The 13,636-nt window shown below is 40.7% G+C and overlaps 1 protein-coding gene across 1 annotated transcript in view; it reads left to right on the plus strand.

Moving 5' to 3' along the window:
• Window positions 1–13,636, plus strand: part of LOC311147781 (N-terminal EF-hand calcium-binding protein 1-like) — a 56,593-nt gene that overhangs the window by 8,213 nt on the left and 34,744 nt on the right. The gene's annotated exons all lie outside the window — the stretch shown is intronic.

Below are 13,636 nucleotides of genomic sequence, written 5' to 3' on the forward strand. Positions count from 1 at the left end.
CCACATATACTGAGCACTTGTTGGCTGCTTTTCCTTCACTCTGCGGTCCAACTCATCCCAAACCATCTCAATTTGGTTGAGGTCGGGGGATTGTGGAGGTCAGGTCATCTGTTGCAGCACTCCATCACTCTCCTTCTTGGTAAAATAGCCCTTACACAGCCTGGAGGTGTGTTGGGTCATTGTCCTGTTGAAAAACAAATGATAGTCCCACTAAGCCCAAACCAGATGGGATGGCGTATCGTTGCAGAATGCTGTGGTAGTCATGCTGGTTAAGTGTGCCTTGAATTCTAAATAAATCACAGACAGTGTCACCAGCAAAGCACCCCCACACCATAACACCTCCTCCTCCATGCTTTACGGTGGGAAATACACATGGGGAGATCATCCGTTCACCCACACCGCGTCTCACAAAGACACGGCGGTTGGAACCAAAAATATCAAATTTGGACTCCAGACCAAAGGACACATTTCCACTGGTCTAATGTCCATTGCTCGTGTTTCTTGGCCCAAGCAAGTCTCTTCTTCTTATTGGTGTCCTTTAGTAGTGGTTTCTTTGCAGCAATTAGACCGTGAAGGCCTGATTCAACAGAGTTAACTCTGGGTCTTCCATTCCTGTGGCGGTCCTCATGAGAGCCAGTTTCATCATAGCGCTTGATGGTTTTTGTGACTGCACTTGAAGAAACTTTAAAAGTTCTTGAAATTTTCCGGATTGACTGACCTTCATGTGTTAAAGTATTGATGCTGTCGTTTCTCTTTGCTTATTTGAGCTATTCTTGCCATAATATGGACTTGGTCTTTTACCAAATATGGCTATCTTCTGTATACCCCCCCCTACCTTGTCACAACACAACTGATTGGCTCAAACGCATTAAGAAGGAAAGCAATTCCACAAATTAACTAATAAGAAGGGACACCTGTTAATTGAAATTAATTCCAGGTGACTACCTCATGAAGCTGGTTGAGAGAATGCCAAGAGTGTGCAAAGCTGTCATCAAGGCAAAGAGTGGCTATTTGAAGAATCTCAAATATAACATATATTTTGATTTGTTTAACACTTTTTTGGTTACTACATGATTCCATATGTGTTATTTCATAGTTTTGATGTCTTCACTATTATTCTACAATGTAGAAAATAGTACAAATAAAGAGAAAACCCTTGAATGAGTAGGTGTTCTAAAACTTTTGACCAATAGTGTATGTATTAATTTGTGGATGTCCATCATCCATTTCGTATGATATGTTACGAATGACAATTCGTATGATATGTTACAAAATTAAATTCTTATGATATGTCACAAATGACTATTTATTGTGGCTAACATTAGCTAGGCTAAGGTTTAGGGGTTAAGGTTAGGGTTAAGGCCAGGGTTAAGGTTAGGGTTAAAGGTTAGGGTTAGGGTTAGGAGTTAGGTTAAAGGGTTAAGGTTAGGGGAAGGGTTAGCTAACATGCTAAGTAGTTGCAAAGTAGCGCCCTCCTTTTGTTTTTGCCTTAAGTAACCTCCTGCTTATGTATCCCTACCAAACGTAACATATCATACTAATTTGAGTGTTCCAGATTTACGTATACTATGTTACATCTAGTCAATGAGACCAGTCTGGTGACTCAATATGTTTACTCTTACAGTACTTCATGTGTTGGTTGGTGGTAATATTGTCTTATTATCAGCAAAATATAAAATACAATTAGCAAGGATTTAAAATGCAATGGTTAATAAGTGATTTCTGAAAAATCTTGAATTAGAACAAAAAGCTGTAGCCTAACTCTCTTCTTGATATAACCAATCATTAAAAACATCCTTAATTGTTTGCGGCTCTCAATCTTAAAGGAGTAATTCTAGTTTATAGTTGGCACAGAAAATGAGGGACTGTGATGACTTCAAATTAAAATCTAAAGCCTAGGGTAATGTTCATCGGGTAATGTTAATTCTTGTTCATCGGATACAAAAGCAGCAGAGCATTATCTATCTATTTTGCTGAGATCTATCTCAAACTTGGGAGCAAAATCTTGCAGCGATGGCAAAGGGGCGGTCCGTCTTATATCTGGAACATGAGGATTGACAGGGCAGGCCTTTTAGAGATTCAGGGATTGAGTGGATCCTCTTGACTGAGCCTATCCACCATGCAATGCTCAAGTCAGCCATCCAGTCTGTTGTATAAATTGTCAGTGGAAAACAACCAGAACACTACTTATGTGTTTTTTGGACTATATTGTTTGAGATTTTACCCGTTATCTGAAAATTAGCTACTGCTCCAGACCCCAGACAGATAATTTGCTCTTGCTTTGTCATATCTTGTGCAAACATGGAAGAAAGCAACATGGTCGGAAAAACACTAGAAATAGACCTGAAACAGCTATTGAGTGAAATTAAATACAGCACAAAACAATAGTAGACTAAACTATAGCATCCATGTTCCGTCCCCTTTAAACAAAATGGTTTCTCTGGTTTTAGATTGGTTTTTCATTAACTTGATTTATTTGTGACTCAAACACAAAGTGAGTGCCGTCACTAAACTCCACGGGGAAAAACACATTGAAACGTTTGGCTGTGGGAAATTACAGTGACAAATAGGCGTTTGTGTTTCCTCCTCATGTTTTATTCATGCCTTGCATTAGAGCGTAATGGGATGTGAAATGTAATAAGGATGGTGATTAATGCATGTATGAACACTGGACAGCTTTATTTGGAGAGCGTTGTTATATAACAGAGTGTTAATGATGCAATACATGCTCCCTTGAGCAGAGGTTATCCAAGGACACTTGCAAATCTCACATGGGCTCTTTCTCATTCCTCAATTCCTCGCAACCTCTCGCCTCGTCTCCTTCTCAAAATGCATTACAGCAGAAGGCCTGAGCGGAGGGACCTTGGATCTTCTCCTCAAATATGGACAGAAGGAGACAAATAGGATGTGAGGAATCACAGAAACAAACCCATTGGTCGATCATGTCATCCAAGACATGCAGCCCTAAAAGATGCCCTTTTGCCGGTCGGGGTGATGGGCTGTTGTATATAGGAGAGGCAGAGAATGTACAACACTGACTTCCAGGAGAAAATATGGACTCTTTGCTTATTATACATTTGACCCATCTCTGCCAGAGAGTGACTCTTTGGCTCTGTAGGAAAACAGAAGAGCAGCATCTTGGAGCGAGTCACTACAGTGGGTAGTGAACTAAACCTGTGACTTACATAAGGGGCCTTACATTGGTATGGAATACATTGCAATAATGAGCCTAGAATTTAACATTAACATATTGGATGCTGTCAATTTTTTCTCCTAGCTCCTTAACAACCTGAACTTTTATTCACCTGAAAAACATTAATTAGTTGCTTTTTCCACTTTGCTGTAAAAACGGAACTCGAGTATGTGTGCTGCACTAGTTATCTTCAATTTGCAGCAAAAAAGCCCTCCATGGTTTTCATCTAACTCGCTGAGTCCTGCACCCTGGAGGAAAATGTCTCCTTCTGAGCAACACTAAGTGGGCCGCCATGATACGCCGTGAGCACTGCAGATTTACCACATTATGAGAGCTGGCTACTTGCCATACCAAGTCCTTCTCCCTATGCTACTGTAATGAATAATGTACTTTCTTAAGGAGCTCAACGATCCGCCATTTTCTCGGTTTGGTCCAATAAAATATCATAATGTGTTTAACACGATGAGGTCCACTTTTTCAGGATAGATAAATTGGGCCATGATAAAGTGAACAGTTACGGTGATCTGCTCATCAAATTAAGAGCTTTAACGAAATGCCTTAAGTGCCTTAGACATGACTTTCTGAGGGCCAACTGAGGGCCAATGGAGGCCATAACTCTGGCATGTTTCCTAGGTTCTGTCCCAAATGGCACCCTATTCCCTATATAGTGCGGTTCTTTTGACCAGAGCCATATGGGCCCTGGTCAAAAGTAGTGCACTATGTAAGGACTTGCCATTTGAGATGCATATTATTGAGTCCGAAGACATAGAGAGAGACTTAGCTATGGACAAATCCTAACTTGAAATACTTGTGCATATTTGCATGAAAAATCCACATGTACATAAACGTAGATTAAATGCAACCTTACATACATTTGTTCACTTATTGTACTTTGCTGTGATCAAATCCCTAAGACAGTTTATGGATATGTGTTTTTGCTTACTTAGGTATTTTACTTTATTGCTGTTTAATCCACTTTTGAATTGTTTTATGATGCATCGAAACATCACATTCTCTGCCGGAGTCTGGTCTAGTGGTCTAGTGTAGTGCTGCTGCCTCCAGACCACACACTGCCCCTTATGGCATGGGTTCAAACCCCGCCTGCGGCTTCATATCTATGTCTACCCCTCTCACTCATGACTTTCTATCTCAGTACATAGAAAAATAACTCAAGATCTGAAAGTGATAACATGATAGTCACTTTTCCTTTGTTTTTTTAACGTATACATTTTTCAGAAATGTATATATATTTGAAATGAGTTGTATTGCAGTGTTTTTTAAAGGTGTTTTCAGGATGAATGGGACTCTATGGTGATACTGACAACACACAATATGACTATCAAATACTATTTATTTTTTAAATAAAAATGTATTCCAAAAAAGTATTGGGGATTCGACTACAGCCATGGTAAGTGGACAAATCATGTAAGGTTGTATTTTGAGTGGAAGATATCTTTAACATTATAAGGTGCTATATAAAAAGTATTAAGGGATTAATTTCATATGACCTGGACAGGCAGAAACACTGGTCAGGGCCCAGTATTCATAACACATTCCACACGGCACGGCATATTCTCTTCAATGATACTTAATGTCAGTAAGTGTTGTCATAGCCAGTGGATGTATTTGCATACCAGGTGTATGTTGTCCATCAAGTGAGTTGATGGGCAGCATCAATTTACAGATGTGACAGATGTGTGGGTGAGAGCGTGGTTGTGGGTATAAGTGAGTGTGTGTGTGAGGGTGTGTTGTTTGTACTTAAGTCTTCAGCTTGTCAGCCTCTACACTTTCCAGACAAGAAGAGAACTTCATCCATTCAGGTTTGTTCATTTTGGCTCTGACTTTGTTTTTTATGTAAGAAACAATGATAAATAATATTTGTTGAATTGATTAATTTCAATAGATGTGTTGAATACATTAAGTGGGTTTACATGCACACTAATAATTTGATATTAAACTGATTATGGCAAGAATAGGCTGAGTATGGCATTAGTCATGTAAACGCCTTATTCTGATAATCTTAATTGGCGTAAGGTCATAATCGAAGTAAGCATACAGCGATTACAACACCTAGATTTGTTTAGCAATCGTTCGAATAATAGGACATGTAAACACCTTAATCAGAGTTCCTGCTGTGCATTCAACCTGGTCTCATAGACTAGACGTAACATAGTAAATGTAAATCCGGGACACTCAAATTACTTAGATACTTAGACAGAAGGTTATTTAAGGCAAAAACAAAAGGCGGGTGGCTGGTCAGGATGGATGGGTGGGTGTAGGAATGTCTAGCAACCCAAAGGTTGTGTGTTTGAATCTCATCATGGACAATTTGAGCTAATTAGAAACTTTGCAACTAATTACAACTTTTTAGCTACTTTACAACTACTTAGCATGTTAGCTAACCCTAACCTTAACCCTTTAACCTAACGCCTAACCTTAACCCCTAACCCCTAGCCTAGCTAACATTAGCAACCTAGCTAATGTTAGTGTTAGCCACCTAGCTAACATTAGCATTAGTCACCTAGCCACTAGCTAACATTAGCAACAACAAATTGGAATTGGTCACTGTGATAGAATGTTTATTTTGATGATTTTCTGTATTTTTTAAAGTCCCATCAGGTAGCCTGATTATCAGATGTGTCCATGTAAACAGGATTATTAAGGAGATCGTTTTTCTTGCATAGCATGTAAACATTTTAATCAAACGTTACATTAATTTGAGTATTCACAATAATCGTAGTATTGTGTGCATGTAAATGTAGTCATTGAGTGACAATAACACATATCATTTTGTGCTGATATTGATGCATGTCCTGAATTGACTGAGTTAAAATGGAATTGAACCCTGGTTAATTTGATTGTCTGATTTACTGTGCTGTTGCAACAGGAAATAATCCTAGTGACAACTCTTTATCGTTGAAGAATATCGAAGCTCACACACCAGTACAGAAGGGGAAGACATGAACATCTCAGAGACAAACAGCTCTTCAGCAGCTGATCTTTTAGAACGCGTCAAACCCATGTACACTGCCTCCTGTGCAATCAACATCATCCTGGGTCTCCCCACCAATGTCTGCGTCCTGTGGCTAATATTGACCGGAGCAGGAGGAACGATGGCCTCACAGTTCATTACTCTCAACCTGACCGTGTCTGAGATCCTCTACTGCCTGTTTTCTCTCTTCAGCTTTCTCTGCAAGCTCATCCAAACAACTGCAGTTCCATATATTGAGGCATTTTCAGTTGGTTTATTGCACACTGGCCGACCACTGTTTCAAAGCTGCATCTGTGTGGAGCGCTACCTGGCTGTGGTCCACCCTGTTTTCTTCCTGAAGTACAAACCCCTCAGATACAGGGTGGGGTGTTGTGTTGTTATCTGGCTGATTGTGTTTGGGTCCTCTTTGTTCTGTATGCTTCCGTTTGAAAGGTCTTTACTCTATAGCCTATTCAACTATGCTATCTTGGTTCAGGACCTCATCCTGATGTTTGTGATGTCATTCTGCTGCCTTTCAGTTCTCAGGGCTCTGATACAGCCTGGGCTGGGGGATGGGGACAGAGAGAGGGAGAGGACAAACAGCATGAAGATGAGGGCGTTTAAGATCATTTTGATTATCATGGTGGCTATGATGGTGAATTACCTCCCTGAGATGGTAATTATGACTTTGTACGATGTCCTCGATGAGGCTGTGCGACTTCTGTCATTCTATATTTCTGACTCCATCACTATGATCTTTGGGATTGTGCAGCCCCTCCTCTACCTCCACAGGGTTGGGAAACTGCCCTGTATCAGTGGTCTCTGAGGAAGAGGTGACAATCTAGTATGGGTTGCTCACACAACTCACAGCGGCCAAGCTACCTCAAATTAATAATTTTCTATAGGAGGAGACTCAATGAGACATTCAGCAATTTAACCATTGGCGACTAGATAGCTTGTGACCAAAGTTGAGGAAGTTAAAACTTTAGGCAAATCATCAGTGATGCGTGGGGGTATTGTTTATCAGAAATGTATTCACTGTGTTAAAAAAAAAACTATAATGGCATGTAAATAGTTATTACTCTGTAGATTTCCCCTCAGATTTCTATTTTCCAATAAAGGTTGAAGCTGAACTACACATGCTTGGCTGTCTTCTTAGATAACAATACATGCATAATTTTAAATGGTTGTGAGTATTTTATGGAACCAACATTTATACTGTACAATGAAACTATGGAAAAGGACTAGCCTATAGGACCTCCTCATGTAAATATGATTGGTGCAGTTTTTTCGTGAAGGTCGCTGATCAATTGGTGAAGGATGGACAATTTAGCTGCCAATGCCACCAATTCCAGTTGACAGTCTGAGTATACTGGAACATGAGACGCTTTAGGCTTTCTGGCTATGATACTCACATATCCAGTGTCCCCTTGAAACTAGGCTGGTGATGGGGCTTATGAATTATTCAATGTGCTACTTTGGTCCAGACTCTTAGAATCCATTTTTGTCTGCCTTACTTTAGGAGACCCTCAAAGAACTGTGTTCCTGGTAGGATTGGATAGAGACACAGTGTTGTAGTGGGGATTGCTTTGATTTATGCCAGGGCTCTCCAACCTTGTTCCTGGAGAGCTACCCTCCTGTAGGTTTTCACTACAACTCTAATCTAGTGCACCTGATTCTAGTAGTTAGCTGGTTGATAAGCTGAATCAGGTTAGTTACAACTGGGTTTGGAGCGAAAACCTTCAGGAGGGTAGCTCTCCAGGAACTCTTACCAGCAGTGGTTTAATATAGACTTGTCAGCCACAACATGTTTTGATGGAAGGACATTTGATTAATTCCTTAATATTATAGGTTGCCATGGCGCCGTGAGGTCACTTAGGCAGAGAGCTCCTGTAAATGTGTAAATATTTTACTGTTTTTCTGTGTTTTTTTATAAAAAAATATTTAATCAACTTCTTATTTGGTTAGCTTAGTAATGATTGATTATTTATATATTGATTCAACTGTATATTGAATACAATACAATATTGACAATTCTAGCTAGCTTCTTTATTTATTTTTTAAACTGGAGATGGCACAGGCTTGGACAACACAGAGGATTGTTGTAATTTTGAGTGGATCTCTCCCTCCAAGGTGGACTATCCCAATAATTGATGTGTATTAAGCCTCTGGCGCCCTAGCAAAATCTAATGGACACCGGCTGCACCCTGTTGGGTGCTATATGTTGTTTGAGGAGTATCTACCCATGAAGTCGGCAGAGAAGCTGGGGACGACAAGGGGTGGCCTGATGATCTTACTGCTGGATGTGACCACTGATTCCCCCCTACTCAAGCCTGCTTCAGGGCATCAGAGGAGCTGAGAATGGCGTGGCGGAGGAGAGTGCTGAGGATGGAAAGTGAAGGTTCTTCTTGATTGACTTTCAGGAGACTGTTGCCAGGCTAGACCTTTGTGCAGCCTACCAGAGTTGGATGTGACCTGGACACGCCAACCTCTGTTGAAGATAATTTTCCAGCCCAAGAACTACATGTACTTTTGTTTTTGTTTAGTTTTTTTTTTTTTATTCTTTGAGATTATCAGTATAATGAAAAGCGCTATAAAAATGAAATATATTATTATTATTATTATTATTATTATGATGATTAATAATCACAATTCACTTTTTGACAGATGAGTGATGGCAGTTTTCCTCAGACAGCTTGTTTCATCAGTTAGCAGAAACCTGGCAGATTGAAATAAGGGCAGTGCCTGAATTGGGCCGGTCCATGCCGGTACAGAGTACGGGTACCTCTAATGTTCTTCTGCTTCTATAACAGTACTGGTGCCTCTTTTAGAATATTCATTTTAAAATATGAACACTGGTAATGTACAATATATTTAAAATGAGTACAGACACCTTTTACTTCCACTTCCAAGCACTGAATAGTTGTCTTTCTTCTTCACTACCCTTGGTGATGGGACAGTAAACCTAAGAATGACCTGAAAACAGAACATTTAGCATTCTCTCTACGCAGTTACTGTACTATGAATGAAATAGAGCAGGCTTTGCATTTGGAATACTAAGGAAGTTTGAAGAAATTGGTTTGGTCCTTTATATGTCAGTTACGTTATTCTTTCAATTTGAGGTCAATCTGACCAGACTTAAAATTCTAGTACGAGTTAGGTCAAACCTTTTTCCTCTTCCAGGGCTAAAAGAGCTCTCTTCCTCAGATGCTCTAAAAGCAGCATTTCCAGATGTAGTTGTGTATAAGAAATTAAGATTAACAATATGATTTCATAAATGAAGCCCACTTGAGTGACATTATGGTTACTTACAGTGCCTTGCCCTCATTAATTAAATTCATGACATGGCATTAGGCCAGAATGATGGCACATTTCCTAACAGATGTTATTATTTACTGTAGGCCTACCTGTCTGATGTCTGTTGACTGGTGGATCTCTATCTCTCTCAGAGCTCAGTCTCTAATGGTAGTCAGGGTTTGTGGAGCAGAGCTGGGATAGATCTCATTAATCCACAGTCAGCCTGTCAGTGAGCCTAGACTGCTCTAACCACCCCACACTCTGCCTGCCTATCCCCCAGGTCCTCCACAGGCTCTCTGCAGAGCCACCAGCACGACTTACCATAGGAATACACTGTACTTAACTTTGTTTTACAGACAAATGTTTGTGACATGGTCACATGGCTGCATATACATTACCTTAAAGGGATAGCTCACTTTTTTACATTTATTTTATTTTGACAGGCAATAAAAGTGAACAACCTCTTTAAGACTATAAGAGAATGTTGAAATATTAGAAGATGAAGAGAATCAAATGATTGTCAAATGTAAATCATAATTCAATTGTTGATCAAAGTTATTACTTCCATATCATTGGAGAAGATGAAAGACACTGTGATGTACTGTAAAGGAAGAAAGAGGAAGACAAAGAAAGAATCTGATTTCTGCATACTTCAGTTTCAAGAGGAAAAACTCTTAGAAGTAAATATTGCCTTGAGAAAGGGTTGCCATTGACAACAGTGGTTTTGTCTTCTGAATATTTTGTCTCAGAACATGGGGTTATGTGAAATAATTGGAAGTTAAACAACGGGTGGGTCTAATCCAGGATGCTGATTGGTTAAAACCGCATTCCAGATGGTGTCTATTCCACAAGTTACCCCCGGCTAAATCTATGACGTTGAAATGCCTATTTACTCTGTTCCATCTGACTGCGCAATCCACTGTCTCATCAGCTCAGCCAGGCAATTTATATACTATATAGATCTACACTGTAAAAAGCATCTAGACATTATCTCCCATTTCTTTTACATGTTAGCAGACGCTCTTATCCAGAGCGACTTACAGTTAGTGAGTGCATACATTATCCCCCCCCCGTGGGAATCGAACCCACAACCCTGGCGTTGTAAACACCATGCTCTACCAACTGAGCTACATCCCTGCCAGCCATTCCCTCCCCTACCCTGGACGACGCTGGGCCAATTGTGCGCCACCCCATGGATCTTTTAGACTAGCATTTGGTTTTCAACAGCGGAGATTTGTAATAACCTTGCTGTCTGTCTCTCCGACATTTGCAACATTGTTTCAATATTGAAATTCGAACTCCAGCTGTCCTATGGTAAAAAACTCATGAATCAGCATGATTTGTATTGATATACAGTTGAAGTCGGAAGTTTACATACACTTAGGTTGGAGACATTAAAACTCATTTTTCAACCACTCCACAAATTTCTTGTTAACAAACTATAGTTTTGGCAAGTCGGTTAGGACATCTACTTTGTGCATGACACAAGTAATTTTTCCAACAATTGTTTACAGACAGATTATTTCACTTATAATTCACTGTATCACAATTCCAGTGGGTCCGAAGTTTACATACACTAAGTTGACTGTGCCTTTAAACAGCTTGGACAATTCCAGAAAATTATGTCATGGCTTTAGAAGCTTCTGATAGGCTAATTGACATCATTTTAGTCAATTGGAGGTGTACCTGTGGATGTATTTCAAGGCCTACCTTCAAACTCAGTGCCTCTTTGCTTGACATCATGGGAAAATCAAAAGAAATCAGCCAAGACCTCAGAAAAATAATTGTAGACCTCCACAAGTCTGGTTCATCCTTGGGAGCAATTTCCAAACGCCTGAAGGTACCACGTTCATCTATACAAACAATAGTATGCAAGTATAAACACCATGGGACCACGCAGCCGTCATACCGCTCAGGAAGGAGACGCGTTCTGTCTCCTAGAGATTAACGTACTTTGGTGCGAAAAGTGCAAATCAATCCCAGAACAACAGCAAAGGACCTTGTGAAGATGCTGGAGGAAAAAGGTACAAAAGTATCTATATCCACAGTAAAATGAGTCTTATATCGACATAACCTGAAAGGCCGCTCAGCAAGGAAGAAGCCACTGCTCCAAAACCGCCATAAAAAAGCCAGACTACAGTTTGCAACTGCACATTGGGACAAAGATCATACTTTTTGGAGAAATGTCCTCTGGTCTGATGAAACAAAAATAGAACTGTTTGGCCATAATGACCATCGTTATGTTTGGAGGAAAAAGGGGAACGCTTGCAAGCCGAAGAACCTCATCCCAACCGTGAAGCACGGGGGTGGTAGCATCATGCTGTGGGGGGTGCTTTGCTGCAGGAGGGACTTGTGCACTTCACAAAATAGATGGCATCATGAGGAAGGAAAATTATGTGGATATACTGAAGCAACATCTCAAGACATCAGTCAGGCAGTTAAAGCTTGGTCGCAAATGGATCTTTCAAATTGTCACGACATCCGCCGAGGCTGCCTCCCCTCCTTGTTCAGGCAGGCTTCGGCGTTCGTCGTCACCGGCTTACTAGCCATTACCGCTCCATTATTCATCATTCCACTTATCTCCTCATTAGTCCGTGTATAAGTGTTCCCTCTGGCCCCCTTGTCCTTGTTTATTTGTGAGAGTAGCGTAGCTCGGTGGAGCTACTCGTACCTTGTTATTGCCGGGGTAGATATTTCCCCTGTGCCTGTTATTGTTGGAGCTACCGTTACCTTGTATTGCCAGGGTAGATTTTCCCCTGTGCCTGTTTCGCTTGTCACTATCCAGCTCTATTTGTGTACGACGGAATAAACACTGCATTCGGTGATTACCCTCCTGCGCCTGACTCCTTCTATTACACTCATCACACAAATGGACAATGACCCCAAGCATACTTCCAAATTTGTGGCAAAATGGCTTAAGGACAACATAGTCAAGGTATTGGAGTGGCCATCACAAAGCCCTGACCTCAATCCTATAGAACATTTGTGGGCAGAACTGAAAAAGCGTGTGCGAGCAAGGAGGTCTACAAACCTGACTCAGTTACACCAGCTCTGTCAGGAGGAATGGGCCAAAATTCACCCAACTTATTGTGGGAAGCTTGTGGAAGGCTACCTGACATGTTTGACCCAGGTTAAACAATTTAAAGGCAATGCTACCAAATACTAATTGAGTGTATGTAAACTTCTGACCCACTGGGAATGTGATTAAAGAAATAAAAGCTGAAATAAATAATTATCTCTACTATTATTCTGACATTTCACATTCTTGAAATAAAGTGGTGAGCCTAACTGACCTAAAACAGGGACTTTTTACTAGGATTAAATGTCAGGAATTGTGAAAAACTGAGTTTAAATGTATTTGGCTAAGGTGTATGTAAACTTCCGACTTTAACTGTATACAAAGAAATGTCAATAGAAAAACACGAAATGCAGCTAGTTTGCTGTCATTCCAGCTTCAGTTTGAAGTGATTGTGTTTGCTGTGTAGTTGGCTATCTGTTCTGAACAGTTGCCTGGCGAGAGAGCAAACGTTCTATGCCAGGCGAAATTTGCTCATTGTTATGGATGTATCCTAAAGAAATCACAAGAAAACTGCTTAAACAAATGCAAATGCAGCTACTTTGGAAAGCGCCAGTAAGCCAGTGACTCAGCCCCCGTAATAGGGTCAGAGGCAGAGAATCCCAATGGAGAGACAGGAACCGGCCAGGCAGAGACAGCAAGGGCAGTTTGTCGCTTCAGTGCCTTTTCGTTCACCTTCGCAACCCTGGGCCAGACTACACTCAATCATAGGACCTACTGAAGAGATGAGTCTTCAGTAAAGATTTAAAGGTCGAGACCGAGTCTGCATCTCTCACATGGATAGGCAGACCATTCCATAAAAATGGAGCTCTATAGGAGAAAGCCCTGTCTCCAGCTGTTTGCTTAGAAATTCGAGGGACAATAAGGAGGCCTGCGTCTTGTGACCGTAGCGTACGTGTAGGTATGTACGGCAGGACCAAATCGGAGAGATAGGTAGGAGCAAGCCCATGTAATGCTTTGTAGGTTAGCAGTAAAACCTTGAAATCAGCCCTAGCCTTAACAGGAAGCCAGTGTAGAGAGTCTAGCACTGGAGTAATATATTTTTTGAGTCTTGAACAAACTGAGTCGTGAATACTCCTTTATCGTCTTCTCTGTTTCA

The sequence above is a fragment of the Coregonus lavaretus genome, assembly GCF_964263955.1.
Source record: "Coregonus lavaretus genome assembly, chromosome: 20".
Classification (NCBI taxonomy): domain Eukaryota; kingdom Metazoa; phylum Chordata; class Actinopteri; order Salmoniformes; family Salmonidae; genus Coregonus; species Coregonus lavaretus.